This window comes from Carassius carassius, chromosome 44 (assembly GCF_963082965.1).
Source record: "Carassius carassius chromosome 44, fCarCar2.1, whole genome shotgun sequence".
Classification (NCBI taxonomy): Eukaryota; Metazoa; Chordata; class Actinopteri; order Cypriniformes; family Cyprinidae; genus Carassius; species Carassius carassius.
This window is the reverse complement of record NC_081798.1, coordinates 15,385,890-15,408,985: the sequence shown is the minus strand read 5'-3', so window position 1 is coordinate 15,408,985 and position 23,096 is coordinate 15,385,890.

The following is a 23,096-nucleotide window of genomic DNA, read 5'->3' as shown; positions in this document are numbered from 1 at the left end:
CAGGACATAATAAAATATTATAAAAAAAAATAAAAAACCTAGGTTTTAAAGAAAATAAAACCTCAGATGAACAACCACACATGACAAAGGACACCCTTACTGTTAACATAGGAATTAAGAGGGTAAGTAGAAGTCAGGAACTGCTAATCAAAGGCATATGATTAACTGATCATCAGCAAATGCGAGCACCTCTATAAAAGCAGACGTTTTAGCAGTTTGCTGGTCTGGAGCCTTCAGGTATGTGTTAACACAATGCCAAGGAGGTAAGACATCAGCAATGATCTTAGAGAAGCAATTGTCGCTGCCATCAATCTGGGAAAAGTAAAATTGCAGTTTCCAAACAATGTGAAGTCCATCATCCTACAGTGACGAAATTAATTCACTAGTGAAAGACACTCAAAACAGACACCAATCCTCCCAGGAGTGTGGAAATCCACTCCAAGATCAGACCGTGTAACGCTCAGAGAAATGGCAAACAACCCAAGAACTTCACCGCAGACTCTACAGGCCTCAGTTAACATGTTAAATGATAAAGTTCATGATTTATGGGACAAGTATGGCATGTTTGGAAGGCTTGCCAGGAGAAAGCTTCTATTTAAAAAAGCATGGCAGCACGGATTAGGTTTGCCAAGTTGCATCTGAACAAACCATAAGATTTCTAGAACAATGTCTTTTGAACAGACAAGACCAACGTGGGTATGTTTGGCTGTAATGCACAGCACAATGTTTGGTAAAAACCTAAAGAGCACATCAGCACAAAACCCACATTTCTAAAGTCACACATGTTAGCGGAGGGCTGAGGATTTTGGGCTGTTTTTTATAGCCACAGGATCTGGGCACCTCACACTCATGAACTATTAATTATTTTGGAGTCAAATATATATACAGTCATGTGAAAAAAATTAGGACACCCTATGTCGTTTGTCATGTGTGACAAAGTTAGGACACCCTATGGTTCAATTGCTTGTAGGTTTACTTTTAGCACAAATTACTTGAAGTAATCATTTTCTGTATGACATTATCAGTCTCTTACATCGTTCTGGAAAAATTCTACTCTTCTTTATAACGTCGCTCCAGTTTATTGAGGTTTGTGGGCATTTGTTTATGCACAGCTCCCACCACAGTATTTCAGCCAGGATGAGGTCTGGACTGTATAAGGACATAATGAAAAATGATCTGGTCTTTGGCAGATCTTAAAATTAAATATAAGAATTTTATACAATATTCTATGGCATCTAACAGTAGTTTCATCCCAGCAAAACTTTGACCCCTTTCTCTGGATCGATCCCAAACACTGTTTGGACAGCCATCAGCGTGAGCAATGAGCTGTGCATCTAATGTTCACGTGTCACATTGACATTTGTAGCTCAAATCACAATTACATCTGGTCTTATTTAAAAGCGCCTCACTGTCTCATGCCAGACTTTAGTGTAGGAATATAAAACAACGGACTTTCACATGGCCCCAGCCAAATCAATTCCTGCGTTTCATTCAACACAATAAAACATTTGAAGGAACATTTCAATTTCATGCATTAAGTCTGATAAATCAAGAAGGGCTTTTGAAGGGTTGTTTTTGGTCCGGAGGCATTAGCGTCTTTCTCAAGTACCTGGCTCCAGCGCTGTGGCCTCCTGACACCAAACAAGATATTTTATCCATTCATTATGTCAAAACTTATTCATGTCTAATACAAACACCTACTTTGGACCAGGTTCTACATCACAACCCACTGAGATTCTTTAAAATGAAGTACTAGATTTGGACAATGTAGAATGTTTTGGTGAAGAAACATCTTGGGAGACTTACACAATAATTTTTGAGAGCAAATTATGGCTGATATGGCCTCCTTTATGATGATATGACAACATTTTCATGGTTTTGACCTTTGCGATGAATAGCAGAGGAGAGAGATGGGGTAAATGTTCTTTACCTTAAACAGGTAAAGCAGACTTACTTTAAAGACAAGCATGTTTTTGCACACATCTGGATGTCTACCAACTCCTGGAGAGCAACAAGGAACATTAAAATAAAAACCCACACTAATTAATCCCATTTAGTTGAGTACTAATGAACAGCTGGTGGGATTTCTGTTGTGGTGGTGAGGTAGTAAAGCATCGGATGATGATGAGGTGTGTGTGTGTGTGGGGAATGATTATAGGCTCAGGCTTGTATGAGTTTATACAGGGTCATGTGTTTGGCCTTTAGTCAGAAACAGATACACATAGGTAGTTATTAACCAGAGGTTGTTATCGGCTCATAGTGATGTCATTGACAACTGTCTTTTTTTAGCATTAATGTTTGAATTGCATGATTTTGAATTGAATGAGTTCATGCCAGATTTGCTGCAGCAGATGTCTGTGTATTCAGTCACTATTGAAATACTCTTACTATATCTGCAATATATATTATGGACAATGTGTAGAGTATGCTAATTCTATTAATAACAAGATATCACACTACATTTATCACACCACAGTGCAATTCACTCTTTTTTTTAAAATGTATTCTAATACAGTACCTAATTTGAAATATAATTTTTATAAGTTCTATTCTAGTATACTGTTTTTTTGTTGTTGTTGAACTTTAGTTTTAATATTTTACTCTTATTCTAATAATATTCAACTTTTATTATTTACTAGGGTTCTAGTTTTATCATTATTTACTATTCTTAGTAGTATTCAAATATTATTAATTTGATCCTAGTATTTTAGTTGTAATGTATTTCATAGAATTCTTGTTTTAATAGATTTTAAGTTATTCTTGTATTTATTTATTTATTGTTAATCTTAGTTCTATTGTTTTGATAGATTTCAAATTTTATGATAGTATTCAGTTTTTTGTATTCGTTTATTTCTAGTCTAGTTTTAATATCCTTTTAATTTTATTCTGTCTTTTTTATTTTTGAAAAGATTTCCAAACATTTGACTGGATTTAAGGAAATCTTTTTTTTTATTTCCAATAATAATGCTGAATTAATTATACTATTATAATTATGTATAAAAAAGAAGAAGAAAACATATTTGTTCATAATTGGTATTTAGTTACCTAAATAATGCAATTTAGTAGCCTACCTAGTGTACCGCCCCAGTGATAGTTTTTGTACCTTTTTTGATGAGTTTACAGTGTAATAAGGTCATGTGAAAGCTGTATACTGCACAGTATGCAATGTTATTACTGTATTCTAAACATAGCCATTGCGATCTTCTGCCAAACTGCATCTTGGACATATCAAAAACACTGATTGACTAGATTTAATATGGGCAGATATTAATCTCCGATTGGCTTTGCAGTCAGCCTCACAACCGTTAAAATATTAGTAATTATTTTTGTAATAAGTTGACTCACAGCAAGCAGCACATATACTCACTTAATCACACACACACCTAAACATTTAAGTGGAGTTTATCAGCACTAGAGCAGAACTCTGCAGGAAGACTGACAGCTCTCTGACAAGAAGCTGACGGTGATAGGAATAAATGGGAGAGGTGCTCTCACGCCCCAGGCTTGTCACCGTGCCTGTGGCCTGTGATAATAAGACAGCACTGCCCTCTCAGGGTGTCAGATTATAGAGCATTTCCCCTGGAAGGGAACTGTGGAGAGAGAACGTGGCCTGTGCAATTAAGAGCATCAGTGCTGCAGGTCTTTTCAAAAGTGTTATCTGAGAGTTTGGTAAAGTTTAAGTGCAGGAGCACATGAATTACACAGAAAGCCTTATCTTGGGACCAGAATATCACAGGAGTCTTACCACACACTTATTTTCCTAGACAAAAACCACTTACATTTTCAAAAAAATGTAAAACCTCTATTTATTGAGTTGTTTATTCATTCATTAGTTTCAAATGGGTGTTGTTTTGGGTCTTCACTTACTGAATTAAATGGGCTGCAGTTTATAGTGGTGCCACATTAAAGTTTGTGCATTTATTCTGAGTGTCATTTTATCTTTGCATGCTCATCCCTCTTCCCATCTCTTTGAGAAAAATTGTTTCACTTTAACCTCCACACAATGTAATGAGTGAATGAATCACACCTTTTTATTCGGTGCTGTGATTTCTCACTCTTTGCTTGAGCGGCGTGGCAGAGATGAAAGCTCTCACCTCTGCTGCCAGAACTTGAAGTGCTCAGAGTCCCTGCAAATTGTCTCTCATCCTCTCCTTTATCTGCTCAGGGAGAAAAGCCCCCATATCTCTCGTCAGCTGTTAACACGGACACGATGTTCCTCTTCAGAGCACTCCAAATGGAGCTGTGATTAGTTCATCTGACAGGAGCTGAGAGAGAGTCCTGTGACGCTCTCTCTGATGCTTCGCTGACATTCAAAGCTGCGGCATGTTTTGACCTGTTATGCAATTATTTATATTCCATAACTCCATAACTTTTACCGAGAGATAATTTTTTTTTATCACAATTTATTAATAATTAAAATGAGCTAATTCAACATAGTTCTTGAACATATTCTAATTTAATTGCATGCACATTTAAGGACTAATGTGGAACTAGTTCAACCAGTTGACAAAAATAACATAATCCCAAATTACTTCAAATCTTACAACACATACAGCAAAAGACCAGCAGAGGCAACATCTCCCAGTTTGATTCATGCTTTAAATAATAATAATATATATATTTTTGATGAAATACGAAAGTTTTCTGATCCTCCATAGACAGCAACACAACTAACACGTTCAAGGCTTTAGAAAGTTAAAAAGCCCATGTGAGTATTCTTATAATAAAATTATGGTTTAACCACTGATGTCACATGGACTGTTTTAATGATGTCCTTACTACCTCTGGGCCTTGAATGTGTCAGTTGTGTTGCTGTCTATGGAGGGTCTGACACCTCTTGGATTTCATAAGAAATATCTTAACTACTACAACAATTACAATTTTAACTCTTTGTCAAAGAGATGAATTGATAAATTAAACTAAGAAATGCTAATGAGTATCTTAAATCTTTATGTTTGTTTAAACATTAATTGTATAAGAATGAAGGCTGTTCCTTAACTGGAATGACATGAAGGCATTTGCTCTGTTGCTGTGCAATGAACTGCAAACTTTGTATTAAGAACATTAAGGCAGTGACATTGTGTACATTTCCATGTAAATTACAAATTAAAGAGGCTATTTTTTATAGGGAAATTTCTAGTGTTGGACAACGATTAAATATTTTTAATCGCGATTAATCGGATGATTGTCTGCGATTAATCGCAATTTTGTTATGCACAAAACTAATTATGCATTCAAAAGTAGTGTATTGTGCTCTTTTTTCATTTAAAAGTACTGCTATATGAACAAAAGTGCAATAACATTGGTTTACAAACACTTTAAACAAATAAGGTGCTTTTTTACAGCAGTAGTCCTTTTACATAGTAGCAGTTAAAATAGTTCTAGCAAATCTTAACTTATAACATCACTGTAATTAAATTCAATATAAAACAATCTATTTGTCACTGCCAGGACATTACGTTTTTTATAGAAAATATTTTATCAGCGATAAAATAATTATCGGCATTAATCAGTTAATGCGTTAACACGAAAATAACGTGTTAACTTGCCCAGCCCTAGAAATTACATAAGTAAGGAGTATTTCATAGGGAAATGGATGTTGTCACGTCAGTGGTCAGGTCAAGAATGCTGCTGGTATAAAAATAATATTTTTCCTATTTATTGTGCTAATGTAATATAATTTTACAATCTCTGGCCTGACTGAACCTGTGGTCTGAACCTGGAACATTTGGGCCTTCAGACCAGCTGTTTAAGCACCAAGACATGGACAATCCAGGACTGTCCCGCCTGAGATCAGGGAACGCCTCATTAGAAGCCTAACTGACCAAATCTTCTCATAAACATAAATTTCTGCATTCTAACAATATCGTTTTAGAATTACAGGCTTTGATTTTTATCCTTGACGGGCATCAGTAAATAATTTGTTAGGTCTTGAGCAAAGAGTTGATTTGGGACTTGATAGTGTGTCAGTGTTCATCTTGCTGCTGTGAATGCCATTATGAAACATCTGTTTTGAAGCAAAAGCAATGGGAAAACTTGCTTCCAGCTGAGGCCCAACTCACAACATGGTGTGAATGTGAGAACTAATTAATTTTTGGAATCTTTTGGAAAATTTAAGACTTACTAGCAAGTCATGAGTATGAAATATCTTGAAGGACTTTAGATATGTGGAATCAGTGTGCTTGTGATGTAGATATTTACTGAACCTTTCAACATTTCTTACCTTTGAATGCGACAGTGTTCACCAAGCATTTTATTTTTTGTTCCAATTTTTGTAGGAAAGCTCCTGAGTCTTTCACATACTACAAACCCATTTGGGATTTGAATTCATAACTTTATCAATGTCGTTTAGTGACCTGTAGTCGTTTCCGCGCATTCTATAGCGTGTGCGTTCATGCCTTTCTATCGCTGCTTCACTCTTTCTATCTGCTCAACACTTTTCATTAAAAGTCACAGGTTTGGCTCCGGGGGCACTGATCAAATGGGAAAAGGAAATACATTTTCATTCCTTCCAGATATTTCAAAAGTACTTTATATATATTTACATATAGATTGAGTATTTATCAGGAAAGCAGTGGTGAGGGCAGATTCTCTCGTTGCTCATTTTCTAAGGCCTTGTTGGATTTATGTCTTTTTTATGCGCTGAAGATGTAGGGTGAGCAGTTGTAATTATTTGAACAGGATGTCTACATTATTTTAAATCGTAACAAAGTATAAGGTTATACATATAAGGAGTTTGAACTTGTATGTCACCTCTTCAAGTAAGTGAATCAGAAAGACAGGGAAACCATCATGTAGCATGTATTCGTTAGCTTTTTATCTGTTTTGAGTTTGTCAATGACAAAATCAGTTATCCATTTAGCAGAAAAGCAGGACCATTTCTTTTCAGTTTATACCTTCAATCCTGCATAGTCATCTCCTCTCCGTCAGTTGACTCAACGATCAGTGAAGTCTCTCCTGCACTCTCTCTTCTCTCTAAACTGATACTGGGTCATAGGGAGGGGTTTTAGACACCATATTTGTGAATAGATGACCCCCATGTCTGCTGAGTTTTTGAAAATAAGTACAATAGAAACAGCCTGTGGTTCTGCTCTGGAATTCTTGAGTCTTTGTTCTGGTGATTTATCAGTTGTTGGAAGCATCCGAAGAATTTGAAGTTCTTTATGTCATGTTGCGTTCGCTACAAAATGACAATAGCTGCATTTTTGGTGAAATAGACAAGTCATTTTCATTTCCATTGTGTCATTTCAACCAGTGTTTTTTATAAAAATTGTATTTAAAAATTAACTATTAAACACTCCCTCCAAGTTCCTATTTACACAATGTATCTGCTGTCAGTTTTAAAAAATACAGTTAAAAAACAAAACAAAATTACTATAATTAATAAAAAAGTCATGAATTAAAGTAGGTACAATAAGTAATAGAGTGATGGTAGATCTAATTTTAATTACTTTTTATTTGTATTTTTTGCAAATTTCAATAAAGGAAGATTAGTTTATTTTTAAATTCATGTATTTATTTACATTTTCTTCAAGAAACATAATGCTTATTTCTTTTTGGGTAAAATATGTTTTTTAATTGTTTTGTCTCAAGGTTAAATAAGATACTTAAGAGTTTCAGAGGACTGCACCATATACCATGGTATATTTGTGGAAGAGAAAAAAAACTTTATCAATCGCAACTTAGCTTATTTTCCAAAATAATCAACTAAAATTATGGTTTCTAGTTAATAAATACTTGAAAACTAATGATCTGTATTAAAGTGTGTTCTGTATGACATTCTCTAGGCATTCTGCCATAATTATCAACACTGAAACACAAGTTGTTTGTTTAGTGCTTTTTAAACAATCCAATGGTGATCAAGCGCTTGTTCGGCTGTTTTTACAGTTGGCAAACCTTCCCCCAAAAGTGCTGCGCTCTGTTGATCAAACATTACCCAGCACAGCTTTTCTGCTTTTTCAGAAAACATCTCTGCGTTGTTTTGCCTCTGCTGCTTTTCTGCAGTCGTGTGGCATAAAAGCGCTTTTTGCGAATTGAAACAGGTTAATTATCTGGATTGGTAACAGATGCAGCAGTCACTGCAGCTTCCCTGGTTCTCGGGACCACAGTGGAGAAAGAAAATATACATTTGCCCTGCATTGCAGCCACCTGACTGCTGTTCAACATTTACTGTTCAACATGACACACTGTTTTGACAGAGAAGAGAATAAGAGGGAGCGAAAGCTATACGTGTCGAATGCATATAGCTATTTTCGTTGTTATTATTTCGAGTTAATAATGCATGATTCACTTTTTGTTCTTGTGTCAATATTCCTGGTTTCCATGTCAAATTCTGAGAGTGTTTAATGGGCTGCTCATTAGTTTCAGCAGATTAATAGTGCAGATTTCCACCCAGCCAGTTCTCTCTGACAGAAGTTGAGCTTTTTCCAAATTACACCTTTATGCTGTCATTTCTGTCAAAGGTTGCTGGATGAAAGATCACCTTGTTGGCTATATAATTAGCAAAGAATTTGACCATAAATGGAAAATAAAACTCATTTAAGAAGGAAAGCATAGAAATTAAAGCTGCAGCAAGTGTTTGTGTCTTGTTAAAAATAGTTCAGGAGTCATTTAAATGTTTCCCTGAAGCTTTCCGTAAGATACAGCTTTGATATTTATGATATTGAGATTGAGATTGTGATGATTGATGCATTCAGGGAAATGTGGCTGTAATCATCCCAGTGTAATACTGGGCGTGTAAAGGCAGTGAAAGTGAGATTCATGTTTGTGGTGTGCGTATCTATTTTACAGAAACTGCAACACAGGATCAAAGCAATTCTATTAAGGGGTCATGAACTGCCTTTAAAAAAAACTATTTTGTACCTTTCTCTTCGGTCTACTTGTAATGTTATCAAGATTTTTACATTAAAAAACATAATTTAGAGCAAATAAATCGTCTATTTCCTACGGTTTTGACCCCCCTTATCTGAATATTGTTAATATTGGTCGGGCGGATTGTATACTCTGAAGTAAACATCCACTGCAATAATTGAATGTTTGTAAATTAATCCGCAGTAAAACGAATTAAACAAAGTTCACAGTTCTTACTGATGGGGTCTGGAACTTTATTAAACTTCATTAAGTTCATCCACTCTTTCCTAATGTTTGGATCAGAAGGCAATGCAAAGACTGTGTTCTTCCACAGCTTGGCACTGTACACTGTCCTGTTGTCTTCGGAAACATTATATTGTTGATTTCTGCATAGACTTGTGTTGGCCTCTCTCCTTATTTACCCACTATGTGCGCAAATTGGTGGGCAGGGCTTAACAGGAAGTGATGTAGAAGCAGTCATTGATCCTTCTGCAAAGGCGGTGCTTTTCCACACTTTTAGCCTACATCATAAAGTGGCACATTCCACAAGCTGTCGGTTTGGCAGACTGGCTTCAATATAAGCTGTTTTTGTCGGCAGCCATATCACCCTGCACCCCCAAGACCGGTTGCCCACTGAAGCTAAGCAGGGCTGAGCCTGGTCAGTACCTGGATGGGAGACCTCCTGGGAAAACTAGGTTGCTGCTGGAAGAGGTGCTAGTGAGGTCAGCAGGGGGTGCTCACCCTGTGCTCTGTGTGGGTCCTAGTGCCCCAGTGTACGTAGTGATGGGGACACTATACTGTGAACAAGCACCGTCCTTCGGATGAGATGTTAAACCGAGGTCCTGACTCTCTGTGGTCAGTAAAAATCCCAGGATGTCTTTCGAAAAGAGTAGAGGTGTGACCTCGGCATCCTGGCTAAATTCACCCATTGGCCTCTGACCATCATGGCCTCCTAACAATCCCTGTATCTGCTGATTGGCTTCATCACTGGGTGTGGTGGGGGTTCTGGCGCAATATGGCTGCCATTGCATCATCCAGGTGGATGCTGCACAATGGTGGTGGATGAGGAGATACCCCCTCACAATGTAAAGCACTTTGAGTGCCTAGAAAAGTGCTATATAAATGTGAGGAATTTTTAGACTAACGTAGAAGTTTTGAGTTCTAGAGCTTCATACATTCTTTTTTCTTATTTCTTCATTTCATCTGATGACCTATCGTGGTTCCTGTGGCTGTATGGACACAATAAACATTCAAAAATTTAGATTAGCGGTTCATCAATATGGGTTTTTAAATGCCATTTAGTTGCCTCAAATCTTGAATATTTGATTATATCATCAGTGTCTTCATACAGGAAGTCAAAGTTTGCATTGCCATCACCAACACAATGCCCTTAGGTGAAACTTTTAGTGCCATGGTCTTTTATTTTTGACTTTGTTTCTTTATTTCTTTTTTATTGATCATGTACTTGAAAAAAAGGAGAGGAAATGACTTTTATCACTTATTTAAGCACCACTACTAAAAGTCCTTGGATTAAAGAATCAGCATGACATTTGACAGAATACAATTGTGATAGTTACTCTTATAATGCAGTCACGATGTGAAAAATATATATATATTTTTTTGGATGGTGGCAATAAATGAACTAGCTTTCAAGTATATGTAAAAATATTTTACTCTTTGTGATAATCTGACTTCTCTAAAGGAATAAAAATAGCTTGTCGCTTTTTAAAAAAATATTCAAAGAATGCTAACACAGGCATTGACAAAGATGCAAATGAAAATTCCTGCATCAGGTTGTGCAAACCGAAAAATGTGCAATGTTAGGCCAGACCTGAGACCTCTGCTCACCCTTGTGGGTGTCACTGTGGAATGTTACTATGATAGTCGCGTCCTCGGTGGCCCAGATATTCCTCCTCTCCTTCATTGTCTCTCCTCATCCTTGTCCTTCACTCTTAAGACCTCCTTCCCCCCATTGTTCGTGTCCTGTCCCCCCTCTTTACCCTCTTATGCCCCCTTTTGACCCCTCACCCCGGTCCCTCTGTCTCCACACTAACTGGTTCTTCGGTAGCTGCATTCTTGAAGTGGCCATGCATTTAGACAAGTCTCTCAGCCCTGATGGATGGCCTGTCATAGTAATCTGGACAGGATAGAGTCTATTCTGGTTTTTCATGCAGCGTCCCATCTTCTGGTTTTATCCCAGATGGACTCATTGAGCTGTCATTTGTCTAAATCTAGAGTTCCCAGCACATAGACCTTGGCCTTTTCAGGTTTTGTAGTTTTTCACATGACAATGTGCATTTCAGGTTATACATAAGTGGAAAATACTTAGATGTCCTCAGAGTTTTAGAATCAGAATATATTGAAACAATGAATAGTTGATTGAACAATAGAATTGATTAGCTGATTGAATTTGATGTATTGTTGATATGTTGGACACAATGTACGTGTAGTTTACATCCAGAATTACATCTGTCAGAAGGTATGTAATTTGTGGATCCAGTGCAAATAAATTCTGCAGTAGATCCAATCAAATAGTACAAATCTTATCAAACAATACAGTTCAGTGTTGATTTCATATGACAATATTTATATAACACCATAGAAACCACTCTTATGCAGAGGATACTGTGTGTTTGTATCATGTATCTTTTGTTTTGCTTGACTGACATTTTGTATAATGGAAAGGATTAATAAACATGCTCTCTTATCTGATGTTTTAGAGCAGTAGATGGGACGTTGCCTGAGGGGATACTCTTGTTAGTTATAGACATTCCTTTCTATTTGTTTCCCTTGAAACACTGCTAATAAATTTTCCTGATATAATTATTCTCAACCACATCTAAAGTGGCAGTTAATTTATTGAACTTCCTATAAGGTGAGGGGAAAGTGTTTCTGTTTTTCAAAACATACTTTGTGGAGGGTTGCATCTGGATCAGGCAAGAAATAAATGCATGTGTTATTTGCAGTTGTCATGGAATATGCTTTGTCCTTATATGAATCAATTCTGAAAGAGGAATGCAGTTTCCTTTAGTCTCTGACAAACATTTGGTAACACCCTGAATTCTGACCTAGTCGTTTCAGCATTGAACCCTTTGTTATTACTCAGCTTTTCAGATCAGAATTTATAGTGGCTTTAATAGCAGGTAAAATTTGAAAGAGGTGCTGTTTTATTTTTCTCAAGTGTATATAAAGGTACAGGGGCGCTGCACAAGATCCCGGGCCCTATGCATAGGCAGTCCTAATGGGCCCCCCTCCCCTTGAAAATATATATTCCAGACTTTTCAAACTCTTCCTTTGGGGCCCTGGTAATCAGTACTGGTTTTACCCCCAGTCCGACGCCCCTGTAATGGTATATTGACAACATGTGGTTACATGTAATCTGGATTACATGATCAGATTCCAAAAATAAAGTGCTTGTAATTATGTTATATAAAATTTTAAAATGCTCAGATTACAGTTACTTTTTAATGAATTATGTAATTACATATTATTCACACAATGACAGTAAATTATTCATAATTTATTGATTTACCCCAATTCTGATTCTGATTCTGTCTTTTTAAGTGTTCATCTGTGTCCTGTTGCATTTATTCTTCAGATATTAAAAGCAGGGAATGTGTCTTATCATTTATATCCATTGCTTCTGCATTCTAAGTCTTGCATTCGATGATGACACACACAAACCATGATGAAGACGAGGAAGCCGACTCTTAAAGAAAAGCAAGTAATTTGGATGCTTAAAGAAAAGAGGAAGTCAATTAGAACTAAAGGAAAAACAAAGGGCATGGAGAAATAAAGAGTTTGGAAACTACCAGCGACATCAGCAACCAACAATGACCTGATTGGATGAGAAAAACAACAGTAGTTGATGACAGACAAATCATAAAAGCTGTGAAAATGAACCCTAAAATACATGTCTGTAAAATCACTAAAAACCTCCTGAAAGCTGGGGTGATCCTCTGTCAATCTACAGTCTGCAGGAGAATTTGACACAGAATAACAGAATCTACACAGCAAGATGCAAACTGCTGATCAGCACCAAAAATAGAAAGGCAAGATTCTTCACAAATGTGAGCCAGTAGAGTTTTGGAACTTGCAAATGATCCTATGCATACAAAGTTATCTGTAAAGCTTGGTGGAGGTGGTGTCATGGCATGGGCATGGCTGTCTCTGGAATAGTGGTCGACCTATATATCGCCAAGGCCAATATATCGGCCAATATTTGCATTCTTCAAATATCGGCAATAGCCAATAAGTTTTTCTGCTTGAAAGCGCTGAGAGTGTCAGCGCCTGAGCACACACAGTGCTCACACTCTCTTTCTTGTTCATCATCGTCGTTAATAGTTAGATAGCCTTTATCACCAGCATGGTGTACTATTGTAATGGTCTCCTCACCGGCCTTCCCAAGAAGACCATTAGAAAGCTGCAGCTCATCCAGAACGCTGCGGATAGGATTCTGACTGGAACCAGAAAATCTGAGCATATCACACCAGTCCTCAGGTCCTTAAACTGGCTTCCAGTTATATTTAGGATTTATTTTAAAGTACTTTTACTCATTTTTAAATCACATTTAATGGCCTAGGACCTAAATACATTGCAGATAGTTAGTTAATCCTCTTTGCCTCTAGCAAGACATAGGGCATCAACGACCATCCTCCATTTTACCCTGTTAGGGGCCTTTCTTTTGGCTTCCGCCCATGTCAGGTTTTTATTTGACAGTTCTTCTGTCACTGTCACTGTCCGCCTCCACATTCTCCTCAGACGGCCTTTTATTCTGTGCCCCCTGACGATTCCAGTCAAGAACTTTTCTGGTAATGCTCTCTGCGTCCTTTCTGAGGTTGTGTCCAATCAATTTCCATTTCCTTCTTCTGATGTCCTTCCATACTGGTCCTTGCTGCGTCCTTCTCCACAGGTCTTCCTTCGAGATCATTCGTGGCCACCAGATTCCCAGAATATACAGAAAATTCCTGTTGACCATGCTTGTTTTTTTAGTTTTTTTTTTGTTCTCTAGGTATCCGGTCAACCGCCAGGTTTCCGAACCATACACAAGGAAAGATTTCACATTTGTGTTGAAAATCCTAAACTTCATTTTCAGCCTTACATTTCTGGCTCGCCAGACTTTCCTCAACATCACGAAGGTCTGATTTGATTTTCTAATCCGTGCAGCAATGTCCTCTTCTGTACCACCTGTCGTACTCACAACAATGCCCAGGTAGGTGAACTCTTGTACTCTCCCGACATCTTGCTCTTCGATATAGATAACCATACCTTACTCTCCTTTCTTTTGTTTTGGGGACGTTGATTTTCAGATCTACTTTCTTTCGTTCTCTTGTCAGGACAAGTGCCTTCAGTCTCATATCTGGAATCCTGTGCGAAAATCGAGGTCTTCTAACTTCTGGGTGAGTGTCTTGGATTCCTGTTCGCCTTTAGTTTCTGTGAGCTTGTCCTGTAGTCCAATCTAGTAAAATGAGAAACAATAAGGGAGATTAAAGGCATCCTTGTTTTACCTGTCTTGATATTGAAAGCTCCGGAGAGGGTTCCTTCTTGCAGAACTTGCCCACTGACGTTTTTGTAGATGGCTGGAATAATCTGGACCATTTTTTTGGGGATTCCATAAACTCGAAGGATCTTCCATAAGGCTTCTCACATTATCCCTTGCTTTGGCAAAGTTGATGAACAAAATGTATACTCCTGCATTCCGCTCAATGGTTTATTCGATAATAATCCTCAGCATGGTGATTTGGTCTGTGCAGGCTCTCTCTTTCCAGAATCCTGCCTGTTCGTCGTGAAGTCTGGTGTCTAAGGCACCCTTGATTCTATCTAGGATTATCTTGGCGAGGATTTTGCTGATGATGGTGAGTAATGTGTTTCCCCTCCAGTTTCCACACTGACTGAGGTCACCCTTTTTTGGTAGTTTTACTATAATTTCTTTCTTCCAGTCTGTTGTTATTTTTTATTCATTCCAAAGCTTTTTCAATAGCTTCAAGAGGGCTTCGGCTGAGACACTGTCTCCTGCTTTAAAGGGGTCATATGATGTTGCTAAGAAGAACATAATTTTGTGTATTTGGTGTAATGAAATGTGTTTAAGCGGTTTAAGGTTAAAAAAACACATACGTTTCTTCTCTATGCCCCTCCTTTCTGAAATGTGTTGTTTTTTTACAAAGCTCATCGGTCTGAAAAGTAAGGTGTGCTCTGATTGGCCAGCTATCCAGTGTGTTGTGATTGGTCGAATGCCTCAAGCATGTGATGGAAATGTTACGCCCCTTGCCATACTGTGAAGCATGTCCCGGTCAAAACACCAGTGCTACAAGTCAAAAACAATAAAACCCATTACAAATGAGTGATTTGTAGCACCCAGTGGGGACAAAATTACAGATTATAATGACTTAAAAAAAAAATGTACACGTTGCATTGTGTTGCACCGCGTAAACATAAAACCATATCTGCATTTGTGATCAGTGAAATGACAAGCGCTACTCTACACCAGCAGTTCTCAGTTCCGGTCCTAGCGATCCCCTGCTCTGCAAATTTTGCATATCTCTCATTGTTAACACACCTAATTCAGATAATCAGCTTGTTAGAAGTGAGCTCCGTGCATGAACTGTGTTCCCATTGACATGGTCCCTATACAGTGTTCATTGCTCCCTACTCCATGAGCAGAAGAAATCTGTTCAAGTTACCTCACTTTGGAACATATATTCACGGATTTGCTCTGCACAACGTCCTCACACACGCACAAGTGTGACATCATATACCTCTGTAAATAAATATAATTTAAATTCACATCTCACACACTTCAATGCACTTTGAATTGAACATATACATTTGCTTCAAACTGGAATCATGGCGTAATACCCTGTGATGTCAGCTCCAGCAGTAAATGTTTAGCCCTGTAACTTGGCCAGTGCTGTTGACTTCTGGTTTTTAATTTTTTTGATGGTGTGGTGCTTAGCTGTCTGTATTGGCTCTGGTCAATGGAAACCTCTGCCAAAGCATACTCTATTACAACAGAGGAATTTTTAATAGACTTATTCAGCACTTGTTTTCAACAGCTTTCTATATTAGTATAAAACTAATATTGTGTGAGTAAAGAAAAACTTAGTTGTTCATTTTTCTTCTATAGGCCCATAGTGGTTTATCCCCAAAGTACCGAATCAATTTGTGGCGACTAAGGCTGGTTTCATTCAGGGTTTGGTGTGAGATATGCACACGGGATGTCCCAGGTGGTCTCTGTACACTTGCTTTTTCTTTGCTCCCCTCAACCCCCCATCCTCTCCACCAATTGTTGTTTGAAATCTGATTTTTTTTTCATGTTTTATATGTGTAATCTTAAACTTGTAGTAATTTTTTGCTCTGTTTATTTTGGTCCCAAGGGACCAAATATATGCAATAAAACAATATTGTTGACAAGCATAAGTTTAAAAACATTTTGTGTTGTCTCTTTGTTATGGTACAAGACTCAAATTATAATAGCTCTAGCCTTTATTTTCAAGGTATTGAGCAGTTATGAATTATATTTATATGTAATTATGAAATTATATTATATTATATTATATTATATTATATTATATTATATTATATTATATTATATTATATTATATTATATTATATTATATTATATTATATTATATTATATTATATTATATTATATTTCTTGACACTACAACAGCATGCACAAAATAGCCAATACAACTCTGGTGTCCTCATTGATTAATATAATACAAAGACAGGGAAGCCTGTCCAAAATCAGCACTCGTCCCTTGAGTCATTTTCAACAAATGGGGCCTAGGTTGGGTTGGGCTGTGCTCAGATATGCCTCCACAGGTGAAAACAGAGAACAGATGTGGATGGCTTGGCACGGCACTCAATAGGGGTATGGTGCTGATGTGAATATGATATATTTACCATACGGATTAAGTGGAACGGAACACTGCGCTAAATGAAACCTGGAAACTGCACACGATATTGAGCTTTATTAATAGCTAATACACGCTGCTGATATATATGTCTATCATCAAGTTTTCTACTAAAGCGTGGTTTAGATGCAATGCGGATTGTGATGGGTTTTTAAAGTATCCGGGTTTCACTCAATAAGAAGCAATTCTTGGCTGAAAGTAGACAGATTTTATGTGATTAAATATTTGATCTTGCGACATTGAATCTCTGATGTGTTGATCGCTAGAGCCCTTTGGTTGGTAATTAATTATTTGTAATTAGTTGTAATTAATGTTACCTGTCTGACATATGCAATCAGTGATACATCATATATATGTACATGAGCATCTCTATAAATTAGAATGTCATGGAAAAGTTCATTTATTTCAGTAATTCAACTCAAATTGTGTATTAAATAAATTAAATGCACACAGACTGAAGTAGTTTAAGTCTTTGGTTCTTTTAATTGTAATGATTTTGGATCACATTTGACAAAAGCCCAACAATTCACAAGCTCAACAAATTAAAATACTTCATAAGACCAATAAAAAAAAACATATTTAGTCAATTGTTGGCCTTCTGGAAAGTATGTTAATTTACTGTACATGTACTCAATACTTGGTAGGGGCTCCTTTTACTTTAATTACTGCCTCAATTCAGTGTGGCATGGAGGTGATCAGTTTGTGATGCTGCTGAGGTGGTATGGAAGCCCAGTTTTCTTTGACAGTGGCCTTCAGCTCATCTGCAATTTTTGTCTCTTGTTTCTCATTTTCCTCTTGAGAGTACCGCATAGATTCTCTTCAGGTCTGGTGAGTTTGCTGGCCAGTCAGTTGGTCATTTAACCAACTTTTGTTGCTTTTGGCAGTGTGGGCAGGTGCCAAATCCTGCTGGAAAATTAAATATGCATCTTCAAAAAGATGGTCAGCAGAAGGAAGCATGAAGTGCTCCAAAATTTCTTGGTAAACGGGTGCAGTGACTTTGGTTTTCAAAAAACACAATGGACCAACTGCAGCAGATGACATTGCACCCCAAATCATCACAGAATGTGAAAACTTAACACTGGGCTTCATGCAACTTGGGCTATGAGCTTCTCTACCCTTCCTCCAGACTCTAGGACCTTGGTTTCCAAATGAAATACAAAACTTGCTCTCATCTGAAAAGAGGACTTTGGACCACTGGGCAACAGTCCAGTTCTTCTCCTTAGCCCAGGTAAGATCCCTCAGACATTGTCTGTGGTTCAGGAGTGGCTCAACAAGAGGAATATGATAACTGTAGCCAAATTCCGTGGCACGTCTGTGTGTGGTGGCTCTCCCCAACCTCAGTCCATTCCTTCTGAAGTTCACACAAATTCTTGATTCAATTTTGCTTGACAATCCTCATAAGGCTGCGGTTCTATCGGTTGGTTGAGCATCTTTTTCTTCCACACTTTTCCCTTCAACTCAACTTTCTGTTAACATGCTTGGATACAGCACTCTGTGAACAGCCAGCTTCTTTGGCAATGAATGTTTGTGGCTTAACCTCTTTGTGAAGGGTATCAATGATTGTCTTCTGGAAAACTGTCAGATCAGCAGTCTTCCCCAGGATAGTGTAGCCTAGTGAACCAAACTGAGAGACCATTTTGAAGGCTCAGGAAACCTGTGTTTTGAGTTGATTAGCTGATTGGCATGTCAAATATTTTAATTTGTTGAGATATATGTGAGCCAAAATCATGACAATTAAAAGAACCAAAGACTTAAACTACTTTGGTCTGTGTGCATTGAATTAATTTAATACATGAGTTTCACAATTTGTGTTGAATTACTGAAATAAATGAACTTTCCCATGACATTCTAATTTATTGAGATGCACCTGTATAATGCATACTTAAAGTTTTCAAACTGTGTTGCAAAGAGTAAAATGTAGATTTGAGTACCAGACTTTTACATTTAAATAATATTTTAAAACATTTTAAGACTTATAAGAGTATTAGTAGACTGTCAGTTAAGGGTTAAGGTTGGTAGAATAAGTTTAAGAAGTATAGTTGCAAAGTTACTGTAACGACTGGGGTGAAGGAGTGGCAGGAAGCAAGTGCGAGGTTAAGGTAATTTAATGAATACAATGAAACAATACAATACTGGGACACAAATAACGCTGGGAGGAATGCACAGTCCAAGATGGTGGTGATGAATGATGAATCCGGAAGGCGAAGTTAAGTTGGCAGCAGGAGAGGGTGACACAGGAACTGCGGGGAAGCGAGCCAAAGGTAAGTGGTGTTGTTTGGTGGTGGGTTGGGTAGAGTGGACGGGGTTTCCGGGGAAACACGGACATCCAACGCAGAAACACACAAGAAAGCAAAGGTCACAAACATGAAACAACGCTCTCACGAACACAAGACGCTAGACGAGCCAATATATAGGGATGAGTAATGAGTGACAGCTGTTGCTGATGACAATTAACGGAGACGCCCACAAACTAATCAGTGTTGGGAAGGTTACTTTGGAAATGTAATAGGTTACAGATTACAAGTTACCCTGTTTAAAATGTAATAGTAGTGTAACTTTTTCAATTACTTTATTAAAGTAATGTAACTAATTACTTTTGAGTACTTTTTGATTACTTTTCTAAATTTGTGAAAATTAAAGAATAATAAATAAAAGCATATACATCAACTTAAATACAGTTATCTAATAAGCATGTGACGTATTCTGTGTAATAAACTCCTGAAACATTGGTGTTTTTTTAAACTGCTGTTTCTTTGTATATGATGATAGTTTTCTCAAAATAAGTAAAATGCACATGAAGTGACACAGAGCAGTTCTAGAAATTATGTTTATGTGCTCGTGTACTCCTATGTTGAGGCAGCAGAGGTTGAAAACACTGCGAGCTTCAGTAGGCCTATGTGTAGTAAATGAAACCATGTCTTTGCCATTAATTTACAGGAGGGGCGGACTGGGAATAAAATTCAGACTGGAAAATTCTAACTCATACCAACAAATTCATGGACAAAACTATTTTTTTGTATGGACCTGACATAAAAAAGGTTTAAATCTTTAATTTGGGGACATGCAAAATAATTAAAAGTTTTCTCCTTAACTGCACCCTCACTTCCATTTTTCTCTTCAGTCTCTTTATTTTGCCCTGTTATCCATCTCTCTCATGACTTTAATACTCAAGATTGAACAAAACTATACTTTACAATACAATAATACAATATTTCTATAGAAAAATCCTAATACTGTACACGAGTCATGTTTTTCCCTTACAAAAAATTACCATGCTTTAATTAGCCTATATGAAAGTAAAATAACCTTGTTTTTTTTTTTTTTGCAAATGGATTTGTATTTATTTTTAAATAAATACATTTGTAAAATAATTGTACATTTTTGGTTATCACAGTTAAACAATAGTAACCATTTTCTCTGGATTTATAGTTAAATATTAAAATGTTAATTTTCGTAAGGGTTGTGTTGTTGTCTGTCGTAGCTCCCCCTAAACCTTTAAAAAAATCTGATTTTTTTTTCAGCTAAATTCCTACTGTAACATTACAACAGATAATTATGATGTCCTTTATATAGTATTTTGAGTGATGACTGATGAGCAACGTGCTGCTGCTTGATTAAATAAAAAATAAAAAAACAAAGACAAAAAAGCATCTTTACAGATGAAACTGACCTGAAACCCTGAATAGTAGTTCTGCTTCTCTGCTCCAGCAGTCCACTCTTCTCTCTCTCTCTCTCTCTCTCTCTCTCTCTCTCTCTCTCTCTCTCTCATTGATTACTCAGAGTCTGATCCAAACCGTTTGGCGGAGGCGCGGAGAGCGCGCGAGTCATGACTAACAATTCATGACTTATTAGAGATTTAATTTTCAAATGGCGGATTCGCATATGATCTCTTTAGTACATTCGGCAGGCAATTATACAATAATGATATTAAATAGTGGGGCAAAATCGGCTGCCAGGCCACCGGGAATTGTCCCGGTTCTCCCGGTGTCCAGTCCGCACCTGATTTCCACAGACACGCAGAATGTGCAAGTCATATATTGCATTTTTGGGGCTTAATATTCACAGACACTAGTCGATGTCATGTTTTGATTCAAGTGTACTGACCTACTTTTGATTTAGTCATCCAAAATGTGGCATAATCCGTCCGCGTTTTTTTATGACTGGATTCTACGAACCAGACTGTATTTCCGCATCCCCGAAATTATTAGGGCGGTATGTCTCAGAATAGTCAGTGCAATTGGGAAAAAAAATCAGTTAAATCTGTATGTGGATGTGTGTAAATATTCAAATGTAATCCCCTTTGTAATCGTAAAAAATTTCATAAGTAACTGTAATTTAAATACTCATTTTTTCTTAGTAACTGTAACTAATTACAGTCACAATAATTTTGTAATTAAATTACGTAACGCCGTTACATGCAACTAGTTACTCCCCAACACTGAAACTAATCAGTGCTGACGCGTAACACACAGACTTCACCCACAAAGTGCAAAACCCAGAGATCACGGTTTACCAACCTTGACAGTACCCCCCCCCCCCCCCTCCTCTATGAATGCCTCCTGGAGTTCCCAGAAGGGCCTACATGCTGATTGTAATCATCAATAAGGGAGTGATCCAGTATGTCCCTAGCAAGTACCCAACTCCTCTCCTCCGGACCGTAACCTTCCCAGTCCAACAAGTACTGGAATCCTCGTCACCTCCGTCTCGAGTCCAGAATACGATTAACCGAATAGGTTGGTTCCCCATCTACGAGACGTGGCGGGGGAACCGGGGTAGGCGGATTAATACGTGAATAAAACACGGGTTTAATTTTGGACACATGGAAGGCGGGATGTATCCTCCTGTACGCTGGAGGTAGTTTGAGGCAGACTGTCACCGGAATAATGATCTTGGTGATAGTAAACGGGCCAATGAATTTGGGAGCCAATTTGTGCGAAACGGAACGGAGAGGAATATTGTTCATGTTGACCCACGACGTAAACGGTAGGCTTTGACCGGTGGCGATCGGCCTTGGCCTTAGTACGCTACCTCATCCGGAGCAGAGTCTCGCGGGCTCTGGTCCAGGTGCAGGGGCACCTCTGGACAAATGCGTGAGCGGAGGGGACCGCGACTTCAGATTCCAGACTAGGAAAAGCTGGTGGCTGGTAACCTAAGCTGCACTGAAACGGAGAGAGGCCCGTGGCTGACACTGGTAACGAATTGTGAGCGTACTCCACCATAGAGAGTTGTTGGCTCCAGGAAGAAGGATTCTTGGAGACCAAACATCGCAACGTTCTCTTTAAATCTTGGTTGGCGCGCTCAGACTGCCCGTTACTCTGGGGATGATAACCCGAAGACAGGCTAACCGTCGCTCCTAGTAACATACATAATTCTTTCCAAAATTTGGATATAAATTGGGATCCCCTGTCAGAAACCACGTCTACCAGGAGGCCATGTAACCGAAAGACGTGATCTAGGACAGTGACCGCTGTCTCCTTGGCTGTCGGTAATTTGGGCAAGGGAATGAAATGTGCCGCCCTTCGAGAACCGGTCCACTACGGTCAAAACGACCGTCATGCCATTAGAGGGCGGGAGGGCGGTAACAAAATCTAGTGCGATATGTAACCAGGGTCTCGAAGGGACAGACAGCGGTTGAAGAAGCCCATCAGGAGGCCGGTTAGACGACTTACCACTGGCGCAAACGGAGCAAGCCAAAACAAAATCGTGGACGAACATAGATAACTGAGAAATTTTACACTTTTATCCACTTAATTAGCTCATTTAAAATTTAATGCCTGCTACAGGTCTCAAAAAAGTTGGCACGGGGGCAACAAATGGCTAAAAAAGCAAGCAGTTTTGAAAAGATTCAACTGGGAGAACATCTAGTGATTAATTAAGTTAATTGATATCAGGTCTGTAACATGATTAGCTATAAAAGCTTTGTCTTAGAGAAGCAGAGTCTCTCAGAAGTAAAGATGGGCAGAGGCTCTCCAATCTGTGAAAGACTGCGTAAAAAAATTGTGGATAACTTTAAAAACAATGTTCCTCAACGTCAAATTGCAAAGGCTTTGCAAATCTCATCATCTACAGTGCATAACATCATCAAAAGATTCAGAGAAACTGGAGAAATCTCTGTGCGTAAGGGACAAGGCCAGAGACCTTTATTGGATGCCTGTGGTCTTCGGGCTCTCAGACGACACTGCATCACTCATCGGCATGATTGTGTCAATGACATTACTAAATGGGCCCAGGAATACTTTCAGAAACCACTGTCGGTAAACACAATCCGCCGTGCCATCAGCAGATGCCAACTAAAGCTCTATCATGCAAAAAGGAAGCCATATGTGAACA